At 42.9% G+C, this 18977-nt stretch overlaps 1 protein-coding gene across 2 annotated transcripts in view; it reads left to right on the top strand.

The window, feature by feature from the left end:
- SLC1A2 (solute carrier family 1 member 2) overlaps positions 1–18977 on the top strand; it is a 140338-nt gene that overhangs the window by 20432 nt on the left and 100929 nt on the right. The gene's annotated exons all lie outside the window — the stretch shown is intronic.

The following is an 18977-nucleotide window of genomic DNA, read 5'->3' as shown; positions in this document are numbered from 1 at the left end:
CCTGAGTTGGCTCTGCATATTTTATGCATCCTCTTTATATCCCACATCAGTCCTTGCTGACGTAGTCACGACCTTTTTGGGGCTTTTATACAAGTTGTAGAACCTTCTCAAGATTTCTTTATCATTAATCGTGCAGAGTTCACACTGCAGTTCTAAGGGTCAAGCTCTTCTTTATGGGGTGCTTTTCTGTAAAAAGGTGGCTCCTGACTTTACTTGGGGCTGGCTTCTTCCTTTTTGCTGTCTTTTCGCTGTGGATGGAAAGCCCTGAACATCCCCTCTGTTTTGAGTAGGACTGGACAAGCCACGCACGACTGGAAAAGGCATCCTTCTGTGGCACAGGCATCCTCCTGCAAGGATTGTGCCTCACATTCCGAAGCTTCATGTCTCAAGGCCCAGACTGGCTCCCTATCTCAGCCCCTCCCTACCTCCAGTTGTGGTCAGTCTGGTTGTATTTTACCTAAATTCTAGGAAGATGACTTCTACATAACAATCAAACAGGGAGGATCATCCAGTTTGGCTTCCTTATTTGGGTAGGTAAAGCTCCCTCCACGTGCTGGGAACAGGTAATTGAAAGTGCTTGCTTTCACTTCCCATGTGTCTAAGGGGTTGTGTGTAGGGGGCTGAGTGTCTGTTAAAGGCCAAGTCTTGACTTCCTTCAGGACGAAAGGGAACTACAAGGGGGAGGACAGTGATTCTGGGAGCCGAAGGAAAAGGAACAGGAGTAATAAGGACACGTTAAAGGTCAACGTGGATGGAGCGGCTTTTTCCAGGCTGGTAGGAACAGATTGCAGCTGAATTTTTTTTTTTTTTTTTAATTTTGTAACTTGGAGGCTGATGCAAATCAACTCTCCCAAATGAAGTCTCTCCTTGAACCGGATAGTGACTCAGCCATGGGCAGACTCTGCGGGGCTAATATGGTGTCCTTCCTCCCCATTCAGGAGGCTGTGAATGGGCTTTCTCCAAAATGCAAGCCATTCTCACGTGTTTCCCAGCCCCACGGAGCTGAGCAGGAGGCTAAGCCTTCTGTGCTTAGGGTAAGACTGCCTTTATTTAGCTCTCTTAAGATTAGGTAACTCACATCACCCCTCTGAGACAGACAGGCAGTGGCATTGCTTTTTATGACCTGACAAGCCGTGAAACCCAAATCTCTATTTGAGCAGGCTTTACTAAACACGGCGTGGAGTTGCCGTAGGTTTAATATCCTTTGGGATGGACCGCTCGCCATGGACAGGGCTTCAAGTTTGTGCTGTTTCGTCTGCCAAACTCAGACCACGTTTTTGTTCCATCTCCTTCAAAATCGGGAGTTGTCGGTGCATGTGAAAGTTGGAAATGCATGTGGGATAGAATCGGCTTCTGTGTCATGTTAAGGGTGATAAGGTGTTTCTGCTTGTTGTCACTATGGACTTAGAATGTTCCAGAATGTTCGGTCCAGCCAAAACAGGTTGAGAGACCGAGTTTTAGTCCTTGCTCTGCCATCGACTGCTATCCGTTATATTTCCCAATATGCTTCGTGATTTTTAAATCCTGGGAGAAAGAAGAAAATAAGGTTATCCCACCTAAAGTTAGTTGAAGACTGTGGTTCAGACATATTCTGAGCTTTTCTTCTGCCCAGTAGGTGAGCGTTAGAAGACATGTTGCCTGCTTTACCTGTGTTCTTCGCTTCACCTTGGTCCTCTGTTCCCAGATGCTGGCTTTTCTGGGGTCCATGCAAGATGCCCCTCCCTCCAGCAGTCTTGGTGGAGCTGCAAGGTGGGAATGCAGAACTTCCCTTAGCTTTCTTGTCCCTTAATTCCTCAGGGCCTCCCCAGGGGTTGTGTGAGGTCTTTACTGAAGACATGGGAAGAACTAGAAGGCATAATGATTTTAAAAAGAAGTAAGCATAAGTATCCCTCTTCTCAGGGCTTCAGAGGAAAAAAAGCCTAAGCTTTCGATAGGAGGTTTCCTGAGAGATGAACTCATTACTGTGCTGGCCCAGGTAAAGAGCCCCTCCATCAGTTCCCCACAAACACCACTGCCTTCTGTACCCCCCACTGCTGCCCACCGGGAGCTGGGTGTTGTCCTTGGGTCCCATGGCCTTCTCTGCTCTGGGACAGCCTCTAATTGCTCAACGTGAGGTGTTCCTGAAGTCAGAGCTAAACACTATAAACGGCACAGCCAGAGCATCCGCGGGGAGGACGCTCCCTGGCCCCGTGAGAGCGGACCTCCTCCTGGCTCCCGGGGAACTTTGAGTAACCATAGACCACAGCCCATGCTTACCACGGGGCAGTGCACCCTGCTTACCTACCTACAAAGGAGAGAACTGCCTTTCTAAAGGCAATATGCTCTGCAGCCATATCCTCCATCTGCCACAGAAAGCAAATTTAGCTTTATTATGCACTGTTCTTTCTTCATTTCCCTGCTTCCCTGTTAAGCCTCCCAGTGGCTTAAGGGAGCAACAGAAGGGGGACTCAATACTGTGTCTCTCTAAGTCCTGGGGCCGCATAGCCATGGCCACTCCCACTAAGTAGAACAGAATCGACAGGTTTGAATTTTCCTGGCCTTCCATCCCATTCCTGGCTGGTGGGACAGAGACCTTGCAGTGAATAGAAGAATTAGAGAAAATAAGGTGAACTCTCTGAGGAAAAGAAGGGATTGGGCCATCTGGCCCATTCTGGCTTTTTCTGCCGAGTCACTCAGTCATTGTCTACAGGCTGAAAAGTTCATGCTCCTTTGACTGAAGCTAAGGAATGTTTATTTTTAATCAGGAGAGTTAAGTTAGCTATTAGCACTTTGATATGTTTGGAAAGTGGCCTTTCACTCCAGCAGGCTCAGGATGCCAAGTCTGCATGCCCACCATTCGAGGGCATGGATACCATGGAGGTGCCCAGCGGTGTGGCAGGTCTCGCAGGTGCCTAAGCAGCAGGTGGAGGCTTTGGAGGGCCAAGGGCTATGTGGGCTATGTCTCTGATCACTCCACACCTGGCTGAGGGCTCCTTCAGGGGCAGAGCAAGGATCTCAGGCCTTCACTGCAGACACTGTCGGCAAACCAGGACCCCAGTGCTGCCTGTTGCTGGAGGGTTGCTGGGAAGAGCCCATCCTGGGGGGTTTACAGGAGACAGAGGAGTTTACCTTCTGAAACAAGTTAGAGCCTGGTGTTAAGGTTAGGGTTGGCTCAGGGGCTGGGGCAGGAGTTGGTGAGAGAAAGGAAGTAAGCTTGTAAATGAGGGAGGAAGGGCTGGATTGAACAAAGAAGTCTTCTTTTAGAGGGGACTGGAGAATGCCTGGTCATGGTTACAAAAGAGTCTCAAGGGCCGGGACCTCGTTAGCCATTCCCATGAGAAGAAAGCCATGGGGGAGGAAGAGGAAATGTGTGAAAGAAACACGCATGATAAAAGGGAGTCTCTAGTTTCTTCCATCTTTTAAAACTAGAACATTTTAGGCAAATGAACTTTTATGATGTCTTCTTAATATCCATATACCATTTTAAGATGCATGTTTTATTCATTTTATGATCATTTTTATTTGGTTATTTTGGGTGCTGGATCCACTCACGCATCTCTAAAGGGAATGCTAAAGCTCAAACATCCCTCACATATTGTCTGATTGCCTCTTTCTGGTTACTAAATTCAGTTACTAAAGGCCTAGCAGCAAACACAAATTTTGAAATTATATTTTGCTATCTCTGCTCAGGACAGTAAGGCAGCAGAAAGAACAGAGGCATAGGCTGTGGATGCTAGGCCTGCAGCCTTCTGACATTGAAGTGACCAGGGAAGGGACTCCTGTATTAGCCGTGGGTAGAGGCCAGATCAGGGACTGGGCTGACCTCTGTCTTCAGTGTGGCAGCTTTAGAAATCAGAGGATCTTCTGGAATATCACCCAGACCCTAGCTCAAAGAGCAGTAAAATATGGTGCCATCTATTTATTTAATAATACTTTGCTAGGTGTTAAAGATGGCCCTCTGTGAGTCAGATATAGCCATCTGGTGGAACCTGGAAGTCAGGTGCCTGGAGAGAATACATCTTGCTCTTCTACTACTTGCTATCCTCATATCCTGGCGCAAACTTTAGTACAGGCCACCTGGCACCCAGGAGGAGCTGGATGTGCTTGAATCTTGGACCAGATACTTTCTGGATGAGTGATCTAGCTTCTGGGAGCTCCTCTATCTCTACTATAATATAGAGATAATAGCATCTACCTTTAAGGGCTATTGTAAAGGTAGGTTATCTGTAAATTTGACCATGTTGGAAAAAATAGGTGCTCAAAAAAAAAAAAAAAGGTGTTTTTAAAAAACATATTACCATGAAAGCACAGTTGTACTTATATCCCTTGCAACTGAACCTTCAAGGTGTAAAATCTTCAAAGTATAATAATGCCACATTTATGCACCCTCACCCTGCAAGCACACGCGTGCGCCTCGCTGCTGCCGAATCATCCAGAAAGAGAGACCATGAAGATGCCAAGCCTGGATGGAGGAGGCTCTGCGGGACTCGGGGCATCCCCTCCACGAGGCTTTCCCAAACCTGCCACTGGGAAAAGAGGCAGGGAACTCTGGAAGCCTGTATTTAGGCAGCCTAAAGATTGGGAGCTCAAGCTCTCTCACATGTCTGGCCTGGCAAGCGTAAGTTGCAATAGCAAACTCAAAATGCATAAATACTATTTGGCCCTAGAAATTCCTAATATAGTCTGCATGGGGATTGCTCAGGAGGACCCCGTGCGCCAAAGTGGCAGAAGCCCACCGCTGGTGACTTCCAACGCTCTGGACACAGGGGGGCGCTGCAGCCCCACTTATTCTCAAAGACGGTGGGAGGCCTCCCTAGGCTTCCTGACCGAGCTCTGAAGACAGCGGGTTTCCTTCGGGCTTGCTTGATTTCACCTTCTCTGTGCTTTCTTCCTACGTGGAAATCGGTGGAAGTCCTGCAGTGCCCCTGAAAAACAAAACAGAAAATGTGCACGGCTTCTTCACCAGGAAACTTAAAACATTTGCAAGTGATACATTTTCACTTGTAACATACATTTAAAAGTGCATATAGGCAAAAAGAATTCCGCACACCCCTTGAGAATACTGTTCAACACACACACACAGTTATAAGTGATTTTATTTATTTGCCAAAATAGAGTATCTCTCTGAAAACTATTTTGTTAATTGCTTTATATTTGATGATAGCCCCTGTAAATTTTTCAGTCTTTCCCATTTATTTTTTTTTTTCAAGGTGATTTTGTTTGGATATCTGGGATTAATCAAATCTGAGGTTTGAAGCCCTAAGTTAAGATATTAGAGTTGAAAATGAAAAAGAAAGCATCTTAATGAATAACTGTAATTTAACTGAGGAGAGGCTTAAAATGATTACATTTTGGTCACTAAAAGAACATTTACAACCCGTAAATTCCCCAAGGAGAGGCCTTCTTTCCCAGACCTTCCTCATTTCCATCTGGACTGATTGTCAGTCAGATGGGTTAGTTGGTTCCCTCAGCTGCAAAGTGGAATTTTGTGCTATATCTAGGTAGGAAGGGGTTGTTTTGAGCAGGGGCAGGTGCACATGAAGCAGAAATGATAGCACAGGGTTTGTCATCAGACTGGCACAGGTTCAAATCCTAGCTCTGGTACCTGCTGTCCAGCTGGGTAACCTGGAGTCCATTACTTAATTGCTCAGAGCCTTATTTGTAAAATTCGGTAATAAAACACCTCTTTTAGGATTGTCAACAGTATCAGGTCAAATAACACACACACACACAGCCTGGTACAATGGCTGGCGGATGATAGGCACCCAATGCTCTGTTAGGGATCAGCAAACTTTTTCTGCAAAGAGCCAGAGAGTAAATATCTTTGGCTTAGCGGGCCTCTATCACAACTACTGAACAACACGGGATGAGGGAGGGTGAATGTGTTTTAAGAAGAGTTTATTTACAGAAAGAAATGGCAGGGAGGATTCAACCCCTGGGCAGTAGTTTGCTGATCCTGCTCTGGGTCAGTGCTGTTCAATAGAAATATAATGTTAGTCATGTATATAATATTAAATTTTCTTGTAGCCACAGGCAAAAAGAGAAATAGGTGAAATTAGTTTTAGTAATGTATTTTTATTTACTTTGAATTATCCAAACTATTATCATTTCAGCGTGTAATCAATATGAAAAATCATTAATGAGGTATACTTTTACTTTAATTTTTCATACTATATTTAACCATCTGCTGTGTCTTTAAAATTCACAGCACCTCTCATTTCATACCAGTCACCTTTCAAGTGCTCAGTGACTGTATAACATAGCCCAGCTTCGGATAGTGCTTCTCAAGCTGTATAGGTCATAACCATTTAGTAGGTCAAGAAATCCATTTATTAAAAAAGTCAAATTTTAAAAATGAAATAGAGGATGATAGAAACTATCAGAGTACATTGCATATAGACAGGGCATGGTTGTTTCCTGCAGTTTCGTTTGTGCGTGCATGCATGTGTGTTTGCATGTGTGTGTGCTGGGTCATGATGAGAAAAGACTTGTTTCTTCTACTAGGTTGTTGTCAAACATGTTTGAAATTCACAGCTTTACATGCTAAATCCAGGGTTTTCTTTTATTTTGTTAAGTTTAAATCAGGCTGATTGAGGTGTTTTGGTTCTTCCTTATTCAGACTGTGCGTGGCTGTGCCAAAGCTCTCTGTGGCTTGAATGAATGAATGTCTGAAACCAGCCAGACCAGTTAGTTACTGAAAGTCATGCTGATCTTTTAAAAAAATACACATCAAAATTCTCAGCACTAAACTTTACTATCTCTGTACTTAGTTTCAAAAAAATCCTTGTTGTACAGATAGCAGACGGATGCCTGGAGAGTTGAAATGCGTGATCAAGACCCCAAACCTGAGCAGTGCTTTGGGGTAAGAATAAAACCACGGACCCCGCTGGAGAATGGGGCCTTGCTGGGTCTTCCCCCTGGATGGGACGATCCTGTTAGTGTGGAAGGGAACCTGGGTCCATTCACCCTGTGATCTCAGTGTCATGAGTCATTCGTTGCTTGGAATTTTTGAATATTTGAATCAAAAGTTAAAGAGATATCGCTTTAAAGTATTTCATTCTCTTCTTGATTCTTTCATCGATGCTTCAGCTCATTTTATCTGAGTATCCAAAAACAAAGGTGACGGAGGTTCAGGTCCTGGGCTCAAACAGCTCCCAGTACAGAGGGGAAGCTATGTTTCCGTAATAGTATGTCTAAAATTATTCAGAGTGAAATGAAAAAGAGCTTGTTGTGTGTCTGGCTTGTAATCCCATAAAAAACGAAAATAGGAAAGTGATAAAACTCATCTACACCTGCTCATTAGCTATGTGATGAAAGGCATTTTAAAAGTAAAAATTATTTAAGATCCGTTTTCCTGAAATAAATTCTGGGTAAGCCCCACCCTTTAACTGGATTTAGTTTTCTTCCTTTCCCAAGGGATTGGTCTATAGAAACAACACAGATTCTGGCTGACTTGGGTATGAATCCTGCCTGCACCACTTCTAGACTGTGGGCCTCAGGCCATCATCCCCCAGACTCAGCTTCCTCATTGGTAAAATGGGGACAGTAATTCTGGCCTTATAAGGTTGTGGTAAAGATTAGTTGGGGGAAATATATGTTGAGAGAAAAAAGTTTAAGGGTGGAAAAATGCTTTTATGTGTGAATTTTTGATACGAATCCGTTTTCATAATAATACAGCCAATTGAGTAATAGAAATGATATATTTTTTTCACTTCCTCTTCCTTCCAGAAGGGTGCGGTGTGAAGCCAAGAAATACATTTCGTTTCCCTTCTTTCAATGTCCTGATATTTAATGACTTACAGACTGTGTTTTAAAGATTTCTCAACCATTCACATCTCACCCTCACCCATATACAGTTTCTGTCAGGAATTCCACATTCATGAAAAAATGGCCACATTTTTTGGATGCTTTTAAAACAAAACAAAACAAAAACACATAAGGACTTTAAGTTGTCGCCAAGGTAACCAGCATTGTTTTGACAGTTCTCCAGAAGTGAATTATTAGTGAGCTTTGTCCAGGTCATGGTCAGTTACACACTCATTGTCCTCGAGGGGAAGGTACCGTGGCACTCTGATAGCACGAGTGGTCACAGCACTGCGAAATGGAGATGTGCCTGCCTCCTCGTCCCATTCAGAGGGAAGATCCAAATGAGCCAGCCATTTGCACGGGATCCTCTTCAGCAGCCAAAGACCCTATTTTCCTGGCATTTTGGGCTTATGTAAAAGGCTGGGCCTCTCTCTGAGTCACTTTTCCAGAAGCAGCATGCGTAACCTGGCATTTTCTTTTAGTCCCAGAAAGATTTGACCCATTCCTGCCCACAAATTATGACAGCTATCTATGGCAATAGTAATAAGTTCATACACCAATTCCCTGAGAGAATGAGAAAGGCCACTGGAGGACAAGAAAATCAGAAAAGGCATGTTTCCAACTTACTGAGATATAAAGGGCTACCCTCATTTTTCTTTAAATTACGAAGAGCTGCGTGTTAGCCATGGATAAGCTTCTCAGACAAATGAATTTCAAGGTAACTTACTTAAACTTTCTGAGCCTCAATTTCCACACATGCAAAATGGTTCAATACTAGAACCAAATCTTTTAGGGGTGGCTGTGAAGATAAATGGATATCGAGTACATGGAGAAGTTCCTGGTAACAGTACGTTAGCTGTTATAATTAGAAGGGTTGACCCCTAGGCCATGTATTAGTTTTTCTCCTGTGTTGTTCACTCTCCTGAAATCTCTTAGGATATTCAGAACACAACCTTTTAAAGCTGATTGTTTTTATTTTCAAAAATAAGAATGGACTTTTTTCTTTTGCTTTCTTTCAAAATAAAATGCTTAAAAATGCCACCAAGAAATAACCTATTGGTGTCTTTTCCTCGGTGTTGAGTGTAGGTTTACACTGACATCCCTGAACTTGATTGCAATGGTGTCCGAGGGTGCCCATGTCTGAAAGTGTCTAGAAAATATGTACTTGTAAAGAGACATGTTCTTTTTCTGACACAGTAAAAGAGTGAGGGATGAGAGAAGGCAAGATGGGCCTAAGATTATAGGTATTCCATTGAAGAGAAAAACTTAGTGGTGGGAAAGAAATATAGCAAGGGATATGGTTAAAGGCCAGGAAAAATAAAAAATTTACAGGCTGGTAAATTTGTTCCTTGCTTTCTGTCTCCTCTTTCTAAATTCTTTTAATTCTGATGAGACAAATTCCTGTAGTGTTAAGGGTTTTTTTTTTTTTTAATTATTATGTAAGTTGGTTAGAAGATGCTCAGGAGAATCCAGGGAACCAGAGAGAAGTGAAACTAAGCTCTGTGCCTTTGAAAGGAACACATTTTGGGGAAAGAGCATGTCAGGAGAGCAGGGCGGGCCTGGCACATTGTAGAACTGGCGCTCTGAGATAACTCACCGGTCCCAAACAGTGTATCTTTAAGGTATCCCCAAAAGATCATTTGACTGCCAGCTGTGTCCCTTCTGCACGATTTTCTGCCTGGGAGGAACGAAACAGCCTAGCTGTGTGGCCTTGGAGAAATTGCCTACCTTTTCTGAGCCTCAGTTTGTTCATCTGAAAAGATAAGGTTATAATTATTTCCTCGCAAGGTTGTGACGGGGATAAAAGAAGAAACCATCTGTGATGTGCTCGTCATGTCCTAGGCTGTCAACACCTGTTATCGCCCTTCTGGGTACTAAAAAAAACCCATCAATTTTCCTCATTCATAAAGGGGAGGGCAAGGGTGGTTTGAGCTGGAGATTTACTGGACTTTTTAAGTTACGACTTACAAAGAGGTAAGGGGAGAACTTTTATTTTTGGATATTTCTATTTCACTCTCTCACTAGTTCACTCTGAAGCCCACATATAGAATGATCTTGTTAGTCATTCAGCGTGTGGGTAAATTTTTTTATGATACTTTTTTAGTTTATCCTCCTATAAACCACATATTTCTGGGGGATTTAAACAAGTGCCCCTCTATGAATTGTGCCATATTTGAGAAGATGGTTACCTATTAAGCACACAGCAGTGTAGGGAAAACCATACTGCACTCAGACTCTGACTGTAGACTTCCTCGCCTTGGCACATCACCTTGACCTCTCCGGGCTTTCCTTTTTTCATATGTAGAATATGAGGATGATGAGTGGGTTTCTAAAAATCTCTTTCTTCCCCTCAAATTCTATAGTTCAAGTTCTCAGTTTTTTGTGTAATGGTCCAAAGCACAACCAGATTAGTGGCCAAACTTCTGTGATGGTATTTTTCACCCCCAAAGTTGGTGAATCTTCTGAAGACTTGGAAGTTGGGGCAATGATGAATATGCCACGTGGCAAGTGGATAGGTAACTCAACAAACGAGTAAGCCTCAATGATGAATCAATGTTCTCTAATCCACTGGTCCAAAGCTGAAACTGTCTTGGACTCATTTAGGATTCTTGGATATAATATGTGCCTGTCATTTTGAATTATGGCCATATGTTGTGCAGATGGCCTCTGGGTTAGTCTTTCTTATTCCTGAAGGAGGAGGTTATATTCATTTATCTGTACATTGCTTTTCAAAGACTTGTGGGATTCTAAGGGTGAGGTCAGAACTCAGGCAAACCAGGAGCAAGCCATGTGGATGAGAATAGTCATCTTCCATATTCCACATGGGATCTGAGGTCATTCAGAGTTTGGCAAATTAATGTTTTCATACATTTTTAGTTAAAATATATATAATGTTACAGTATCATTTAAAAAAAAAATCATTCCCAGCTCTAACCAACTTTGTTGATCAGTCATTCCAAGCACTGGCCCAAATGGCATTTGACAAGAGAGATTCTATTATTTTGTTTCTCGTTCTTTGATTCCAGGAGATGTATACTTAATAATACCGTACCCTCCTCTTTTGTTTTCACTTGTGTGAGTGTGTTTTCTTTCAAGCCACCAAAAAAGTCCTGACTAGGGCCGTGGGGGAAGATGGCAGGCCACTGCTAAACGTTATTATGCTGTGGCAATGGTGTCTCAACTGTCGCCCTGATACTGTTAAGCTTCAGCGCTCCAAACACGCCACCAGAACAACTGCTGTCCCCTCGGCACTAAGAAGCCCCATGGACGTGGCCTGAAAGGAGACGTCATGCAATATACATATCGCGAGTGAGATGGTAACATGGGGCCCGCACCTCAGAACATTGCCACTGCCCTCTGGCATTCAGTGGGCACCATTCAGAAGGCATTGATCAAGCATCCGCTGTGCATCAGGCCCTTTGATACGTGCTAAGGTGGCTCTCGAGTGGTTGGTACTATGACGATAGCAACAACTTACGTAGAATATACTCTGTGCGAGGCATCGTCTTAAATGCTTCATGTATATGAGCTCATATGACCTTCAGAACAACCCCGTGAGACAGGTACTATCATTAACATTCCTGTTTTCTAGACATGGAACTACGCAGAGAAGTTGAGTGACCTGCTCCGTTATGTAGCTAGTGAATAACAGAACCGAAATCCAAACCCAGACCGTGGACACCCGAGTCTGGGCTGCCACCCACGCATATGCTGCTTGTCCTTTTCTATTCTCCGCTGGCTCTGAGAACATCCTCATTGCCCTGACCCTGGTAGCCTTTTCCTTAAGGCTTATCTCTTTCATAACAATTTTTATAAAGATAATGTTTCTTGGAGAAAAAGACACACACAAAAAAACCTTTCAGCCCAAAAAGGCACAAAGTAAAATATAAATAAAATCACCCATAAATTCCACTACTGTTATAATTTTAGCTTATGTCCTTTAAATCTGTGCCTGTTATTTTTGTAAAAGTACAGATAGTATTTTAAAAGTCTGAAATTTTTATTTAGAATTGTCAGTTTTTTCCCCACTACATTCTTTCTTAATATAACTTTAATGCCTCGGTTGGTTTGTATATTCAAAAATCTTCAGTGTCCTATGCCATAGACTTAAATAATCTTTTATTGTTGGACATTTAAGTTACTTCTAACATATCATATCATAAACCACACTGTCATGCACATCTTTGTATATATATTTTTTCATACGTTTGATCATTTCTTTTGGTGGTTGTAGGCTTTTGACTTTGTGGTGTTTAGGTGAGGAACGCAGAATCAGATTTCAGAGTCAGGTTCAATGGACCCGATTAGGTTCCTTTCACTCTTGGATAACTGGAAACAGTAATACCTTAAATGTCTAAAGCATGATTTAATAATTCACCTTCTACTTTTTTAGGAGAAATGTTACGTGAATAATTTGTTCTTTTGGAAATATAGGGTATCTTCTTCCTGAGAAATGGATTGGGGATCCCGCCAAGGGTTAGCTAAACCAAGATTTAGCTGGTCTGGTCGCCCCTTCTCACCCATCTTGAAGAATCACCCTATGGAATTGTGGAGAATCAAACACAAGAGGGTCAGGAAGACACAAAAGAGGTTTTACAGGAACTCTTGTCGTTGTGAAAATGTAGACGGGTTGACAAGGCCACGAGGGAAAATAGTGTGAGATAAATGGCAAGTAAAGGCCCATCAGGCAGTGGATGAGTTAGCGGAAAGAGAACAATGCATAGTGTTTGAACACAGACTTCGTGGGTACATGGAGTTGAGTCTGAAGCCCGACTCCACTTTTTACTTGTCGTGTGACCTTGCACAAGTCATTAAATCTTTCTGAGCCTCAGTATCTTCATCTCTAAAATTGGCATGTTATAGTACCCGCTTCAAAAGGTGGCTGTGAGGATTTAACCAGATCGTGTAAGTAAAAGTATAACTACTGTTTGTTGGGTTTCCTTGTTCAGGGCACTAAACGGTTACAAGTTCATTATCATCTTGTACGAGGTTAGTTCTCACACCTTTCAGGCACATAGAAACCATCAGGGGAGTTTTGCTTTTCTGGGAAAGATAACAAATTAAAGGGTGCAATGTCACATCTGTGAGAAATAAATGTTACACTTTATTTTTCCTGAAGTACAAAGTAGCATCGACTTGGAATGTTCCACCTGCTTTCTAAAGCAAATGGGAGCAGTTCCGGGCGTTAGCTGAGGGGGCTGGTATTGTCTGCAACCAGCAGGTGAGCTAGAGTGAATGGGCTTACGGCTCTACTTCAACACTCCTCTGGTGTTTTACCTATAGAGATAGCTTTGTATAAGATTCTTTTGGGTGCTGTTAATAGAACCTCAACTCAAAGGGAAAGAAAGAGGTAGCTTTATTGGCCAAGGTAACTGTGACGTCTAGGCATTTCAGACAGAGAGGGATCCAGGGCACAAAAGCCATCTCTGAGATCCTGTTCTCCTCCCTATCTTTTGGCGGGGCTTTCCTGGGTTGTCTTGTTGCAGGCAACAATGGCTCTGGCAGCTCAAAGCTTATAGCATCCTCACAATTAATGACACCAGCAATAAAAAGTGCCTCTTTTCGAATGTTTCCAGGAGAAGGCCCAGGGAACAGTCTCATTAGCTGGACCTCAGTCGCACCGATTTCTGGTCTGACCATTGTAGAAATGTCTGATTGGCTTGGTCTGGATCACAGGGTCCACTTCTGTGGACCAGATGAAAAGGCATGGTTTCTCAAAGAGATGCTGGGAAGATGAAAAGAAAAGAAAGAATGGAAAAGGAAGGCAGGAAGTGAGGGGAGCAAAGGAGAAAGAAATAGGTACGACTACCACAAACTCAAAAAAGTCTCAGACTTAGGTGACTTACACCTGACATCTGCCGTACTTAATTCCAGGTGAGTTTATCAAGGGCTTTTTTCTTCTCCCTTTTGCACCTCCTCCCTCACGTATGTGAGATTTTTTTTTTTTTAAGTCAAGTGTTGCTTTCTATCACCTGAAGCTTTAGCAGTCTCTGTGAATCCTGCTTCTTTAAGCTCAGGGTGTCATTAGTAGCATAACACTCACCCTGTGGAACTGAACTTCTCCCTGCAGATTCTAAAAATACCCAGAGGCACTCAAAGCAAACAGCAAGGTGCAGGTACCGACGCATCCTGGCTCTCTAAATTGCCATAGCACTGTCGCTGTCGGGAGAGCCATTGACTCACAGAACTCTTTAATTTTTAATTTTATTTTTAGTTTTGGCTCACCCATACCGCTGTTTATGCAGAGGAGAAAAAAAGGGGTTATTGTTGGAGCAGAACTGACTGGAAGAAAGGGAAAGAAAAACAAACCAAACTCATTCACACTGTGTCTTTACGGCTCGCTATAGACCTGAACTATGATGTGTCAAGAGATCAGACCAGCCCGGGGAGCAGCAAAGATTAGCTGGGATTTAAAATAAACCTCTTTAACCAGAGGTCCCTAGACTAACTCACGTATGTATCCGTGAAGAGGCCCGAGGACCGTATTCGAAGAAGGTTAGTGCTCAGAAATGACCAGGGCCACCACCTGGCTTATTTTTCCAAGGCAAAGCAAAAAACAATCCCTTTCCCCTTGAATTCTTGGGTGGAGGTGAACCACCCAGGAGACTGAGGTCCTCCCGTTTCAAGGCATTGTCAAAAGGGTATTGGCATGTAGGCCCCGCGTTTACAGTTTGGGAACCTGCCTTGTGTTGGTTGTCTTATTAAACCAGTGAGCACTTGGGTTTTTTGAAACTTGGCCAAGGGATTAAATGATAAAATCAGATGGATTATGAAAATATGTGAGTCATTACAGATCTGACCTTTTATAGATTGCCTGCCAAGAGTCAGATGTCTCCTTAACAAGTTAATGAACCTGAACCCAATGTAAGCATGTGAGTAAAGTCTTTTGCTGTTGGTGCTTAAATAGAATCTATTAGATGTCACTGGTGGTGATCATGGAAAGGAGGGGGAAAAACCCCAGCTCTTTACCAGCTTCGTGGCTGTCTGGACTACATGGAACATTTGCTTTAGCTGTTGGGAATTGCCACACAATTAATAGATTGCCCAGAAGTTGTTCTCAGAGCAACATTTCAGCTGGCTGGTTTACGGCAGGATTCTGGGATTTAAATTAAAAAGTTAAGCCTTGTCGAGTAAGCATGAGTAAGTTCTTGGGACAGAACGTACTCAGCATTGTTTCCATCCATACGTGAGTGGAGGAAGTGTATGTACCCTGGACATATGCTTCTTATTGGAAAAAGCGATCAAAAGTCTCTCTCTAGACTGGTTCTCATGGAAAGTCCTTGGCATCTTCTCAAGCCCCAAGTAAAAGCTCCTAAGCTCCCAAATTGCTAGGTGGTCCCTCCCTGTGAACATAACAGTGGCAGGGGTGCCTTGCTGTTAGTGAGTGGGAGTTTGCTCATCCGGGATTTCATGTCTGCCGTCTTTAAAAAATCTGCATTGTCTATTAAATTAAACTGCCTAGGTACAGTGAAAGATTTGAATGGTTTTGTGAATCCGGAAAGCCTAATAACAATTTTAGTAATAGCAATCAAGAGCAGCAGCAGTAGCAGCAGCAGCAGCTGACATTCCGATAGCATTTTTGATATGCCAGACACTGTTCTGCGTGTCACGAATTTTAGTGCCTTTAGTCCACAGACAATGGAGTTTCAGATTTATCCATCCATCTTCTCCTTCCAGAGCTAAAATTAGCCAGATTGTCTATGTCCCTTTACCAAGATGGCCAGGTAATTGCCAACTTGTAACTGCATTCATACAGACTTGACTTTTAATAGAGTTAAACTGAAGAGAACCATGGATTATATATTTGTTTGGACATGCTCTTGTCTTTTACACCCTTTTTGGTTTTGAGCACTGCGCACCATTTATCAGTCCAATAGAGACATTTGGGCACCATTTATCAGTCCAATAGAGACATTTGGTTACAATAAGCAACGTTATTCCCCCTGCTCTCCTTGCTTCCAACACATTGGAAAGTTTCTTATTTTATGTTAAGTAGTTACATTTCATTAATAAGAAGGATGGTGGAATTTTACAGTTGCCCATAAAGACACAAATGACTGATGTAATGGAAAGGGTGAGCTCTTTCAGAGATAAAGATTTTAACAGATCAGTCCAGGTTTTTGACAATTTTAAACTGCTTCAGATCAGTCAGCATCATTGTTCTTTTTTGGCCTTTCCTCTGCCTTTGGTGAAAGATACATAATGTGCAGCAGCGAGCTGCTCTAAGATTGCTGTCTTCCCAGGAGGCAAGTTCCCCCGAGTATCTTGTGTATCATCACCCAAACAACATTTCAGAATAATCGGCCCCTGAAGTGATACTGTGCAAAGGCATCAGGCCACTTCCATGTGAGCCTGCATTTTAAGGTCCGCAAGCTCCATCCTTTCCTGAATTCACTTACTGTTCCTTCTTTCAGAATGTGGAATCCTAGACTTCAAATGTGCTTTATGAGTGGGAGGCAGTGGTGCTGCTGATTACGTTTCCATGGCCTGGGCAGGGATTAGGGGATCTTGTCTGGTTCAATGCGGCTTTATTTTTCTGGCTGAAACTACCAAAGGAACATCCAAGTGCGATGCTCAGTCCATTTGCCTTGTGCAAGTGTTTTCATTTAGAAATGCCCATTTCATGAAAGTTACCTTGATTCTGGGTTTCTTTAAAACAAAACAAAACAAACAAACAAACAAAAACATTGGAATGAAGGGAAGGAGTGTTCGCAATTTGCTAGATAACTTAGATACATAGGTCTCCAAAATAGTTAATTTAGTCCAAAAACAAACAGAAATAAGCAAAACAAACAAAGCAAAACACACAAACAAAACCGCTGTAGTTGTTCAGGGTCTGAGTTATGTGAATTTGATAATTCTGAAGGCAAAATCTACCAGATAATGGCAAACCTGAATGAATATGCCTATTCAGTTGAGAAGAGGTTCATTTTTTCTTCCTGTGTGATGATTTTTTTTTCACCTTGTGAGTTTTCCTTGGAAGTAGAGTGACTGCAGGGAACATGGCTTTGGCCATCATGAAGACCTGGGCTTGAATTCTAGTGTGTTGTCTCAGTCGTCTGGTTACTTTACCTTCCTGAGCCTTGGTTGCCTTATTTGAATATGGATTTGATAATCACTCCCTTTTTGTACTGATTGAATGGAGTATGAATGTAGAGAATCTAGTACATAGTGTGTGTTATGTGGAGTTTATCCGGTTTACTCTCTATCCCACTCTCTGAGTTGAAGACAAACCAGAGGATAAGCTGATAGAAACAGTCCAATATTGGTTGCAATAAGAAGGTCAACGAAGAAGAGATGCTTGCAGTCTCCCGAGACACACGGTTTTCTTGCTATGTCCCAACTCGACTGCTGACTTGCTGTGTGACCCTGGGAAGTTGCCTAACCTCTCTGATCTTTCATTTCTTAATCTGTGAAATGGGAATAATAATAATGGTTCCTACCACTGAGGGTTGTGGTGAGGACTAAATGAACTACTGCAAGCGGAGTGTTTACTTCCGTGCCCCGCACACAGTTAGGAGGACCCATGCCTTTGTTTCCTCTCTACCCCTCTGGCAGCCAGCTGCACTGACCCTCACGAAGACTCTTGGGTGTCCCTGGCTTGCCCATTTCTCCACGTGTACCAAACCTGCTGCATTTCTGGAAGCTCATGCCTGCCTGTAAATTGGTCCTGTAACCTCCAAGTGATCCAGTCCTTTCCTGGATGGTGGCCATCAGCATGTAGGGGTCAGTTAGATTTGTTAAATAGTAACACTGAGGATGTGAGTCAAAGAGAGGGAAGGATGATAGAGTCACATCCTGAGGCAGGTGTAAGTAATTTGTTTTTCCGAAGCAGATCCAGGTCTCTGAATCTAAGCTTTGCCAGCTTTTTTGTGTTGCTGTTATTCACAGTTTAAAACAGATTTAATGTCAAACCAAGATGAATGCTTATTCACCTTCATGGGTGGAAATAATATAATTTGATTACAATTACAAAGATAAACACGTCAGTTTATAAACTGAGAATGTCGGCGGCTTTGATCCTTTTGTCATTTCTATTTTTTTATTTCAATGTTTACTTTTCAAAATTTTTTAGGTAATTTTAGACTTGAAGAAGAATTGCAAAAATAATACAGATGGTTTCCATATACCTCTCACTACGCTTCCTGGAATGGTTACATCTTACGTAACCATAGACCACTGATTAAAACTGAGAAATTAACCTTGCTCCAATACTATCAACTTCAGAACTCATTTGGATTTCCCCAGTTTTTCCACTAAGTTCCTCTCTTTGTTCTGGGATCCAGTCGAGGATCCAACATTGCATTTAGTCATCGTGCCTCAGTGGTCTCCTCCCACTGTGACAGTTTTTCAGTCTTTCGTTGTCTTTCATGGCCTCGACACTCTTGAAGAAGACTGATCAGTTATTTAGCAGGATGCCCCTCGGTTTGGGATTATTTGCTATTGTCTCCATGTCTAGCTAGCTTTTTAGTTGACTGCTCTGTATATGCTTTACTACCCAGGCCAGGGACCTACTGACAAATGGAAGTTTTAAGGCCTAATTAAATATCGAGTTATTTTAGCCTAGCTAGGTATTTTTAGATCCTGGAGGTTAAGAGTATGGACTCTGAAGCAGACAGCCTGAGGCCTCTTTCTAGCTCTGTAATTTACTTGCTTCGTGACCTTCTGAATGTGACCTGACCTCTCTATACCTTAATTTTCTTGTCTCCAAAATGGGGATCATAGAGGATTGACCTCTTAGGGTTGTGGTCGAGACTGAGTTAAAGCACAAAGCACAAAGGTCATTGCCTTGCATGTAGTCATCACTCAGTGTGTGGTCGCTGTTACCACCGCTGCAGTCTCCTCAGCCCTCTCCTCTCCCACCTCCCCTGAAAGCCAGGCCTTGTGATATACTGCTGTCGGCTTTCAGGCCTTCCATTACGATTACGGGTGTGGTTCTGACCAGAGCGATGACTTTACAGCCAAGCCGGGGGGGGGGGGGGGGGGGGGGAGGTTTGGATATGGTCCTCATGTCCCACCTAGAAAACCCATTTCAACTGGAGGGTTGTATCTTGGCTGCCAGGACCACATGGAAATTCAGTCTGCAAGGCCTCCTGGCTATGCTCAGAATGTATTTATTGCATCCTCATCCTTAACCCATACCAGCAGCCCTGGGATCTGCCTCAGAAATCATCCAGGCCCCCTTTCTCTAT

Source organism: Rousettus aegyptiacus, unplaced genomic scaffold, assembly GCF_014176215.1.
Source record: "Rousettus aegyptiacus isolate mRouAeg1 unplaced genomic scaffold, mRouAeg1.p scaffold_m13_p_5, whole genome shotgun sequence".
NCBI classification, from domain to species: domain Eukaryota; kingdom Metazoa; phylum Chordata; class Mammalia; order Chiroptera; family Pteropodidae; genus Rousettus; species Rousettus aegyptiacus.
Note: the sequence above shows the minus strand (reverse complement) of the source record. Positions and strands in the feature narration are given on the sequence as shown.